A 1,509-nucleotide genomic window follows, 5' to 3' on the forward strand; every position below is an offset into this window, starting at 1 on the left:
AGAAAGAAAAAGAAAGCAAGGTACTGTAGTTATGGGCTTTGGGGCATAGCTATCCTACTCCCATTTCAATTGCTGTGATTCCCCTTTCCTCCAGGACTTAAGAGAGTGGGGGCAGAATAAAGGTCAAGGACTGGGGATTGCTGGATGACCTGTTCCAGAAACCAAAAACTCGTTTTAAGAAAACATCTGCAATAAATTTGGGCTCGGGGAGAGGACTTCATATGAAATTTCAATTCATCTTGCGGACAAAACTGTACCTCATTTCCATTTATCTTTTGAAGAAAACGTGGCCGGGCTGGGGGGTGGTATCCTGTTCTTAAGTCTAATAGGCAATGCGTTCCCATTGCCAGTAGTCACAGGAAAAAGCTGATAAAAAATACATGACCTTATTAAAATGGGAGCCGCCGAGTCCGGGAATGAATGGCAGGGGTGAATTCTTCCCTACGCGTCAGACACTCGCCGACCTTTCCTCCCAGCAGCCTGGGCCGAGGGTCTAAGTTGGGGATGGAAATCCAGGAGACAAGTCTGTATGAAGGAAGGGAGGGAGGGAGCTCTCTTGAGTGCAACACTCTCCCTACTGTTGTCTAACTCTAATGAGCGTAACAAACTTACTAATTGTTTGCTTGCAGTTAAAGGATAAATGCGTTTAGGCAGCCTATATTTTATTCACAAGCGATTTATTCCCGGTCTTGATCTTTCCTCTTGAGACACAGGAAAAGAGAAGCAATAGAGGGTGTCTTCGCTGCTGATAGTAACCTGCGCTTGGGTCCCGCTTCGCTCATATCACTCCGCATCTGCTTCTTGTCTCCTGGCAGCTAGGTTCAACTTCTTATTCTCGATCGTTAACATTTCCCATCCCAATTCAATCTTCCTCTATCTGATCTTCAGAATTCTCTTCCACTAAGGCTAAAGATGGTTACAGGGGCCAGAGAGGTCTTGTTTGGGAAAGGGTCTGTCTGATCTGAGGCAGACTTCTCAAAACTATAAAGTTGAACGAGAAGGTGGGGAGGGAGAAGGAATCTCATCAGGGGACACCCCCCTCCAACATTTGTTACCGTTATACACAAATTCGATGTGTATAGTGAAATTGGAGAGTTAGAAAGTTTGCCCTTCCTCCGTTTTCCCCAAAGGACTCCCCTATGTGACAATTCAATGATGATGAGCCCATTCTCTCCGTCTGGAGTAAGCAGAAGGAGGGCGCTACTTTTATTAGGAATAAAAATATAAAAGTCTTAGGACCCGAGGGATAGAAGGGGAAAAAAAACAACAAACAACTTTCTTCCTGCACCAGGTCTACCCAAGCCAAGGCAATCTGTCCAAAGATTACTCTAAACTTGGGACCTTGGGCAGGGATTCATTGTTTTTTCTCCCTATTTGTCTGTCCTCTCTCCTTTCCCTTTCTTTACTTCCTCATCCTTACTCCATTCAAGGCATGCTTTCTTTTTTTTTTTTTTCCTAGTAAAACCAGAAGGGTGTGTGTGTGTGTGTGTGTGTGTGTGTGTGTGTGTG

The sequence above is a fragment of the Petaurus breviceps genome, unplaced genomic scaffold (assembly GCF_028583685.1).
Source record: "Petaurus breviceps papuanus isolate PSGF00001 unplaced genomic scaffold, PetGlider_PUasm1.0 207, whole genome shotgun sequence".
Classification (NCBI taxonomy): domain Eukaryota; kingdom Metazoa; phylum Chordata; class Mammalia; order Diprotodontia; family Petauridae; genus Petaurus; species Petaurus breviceps.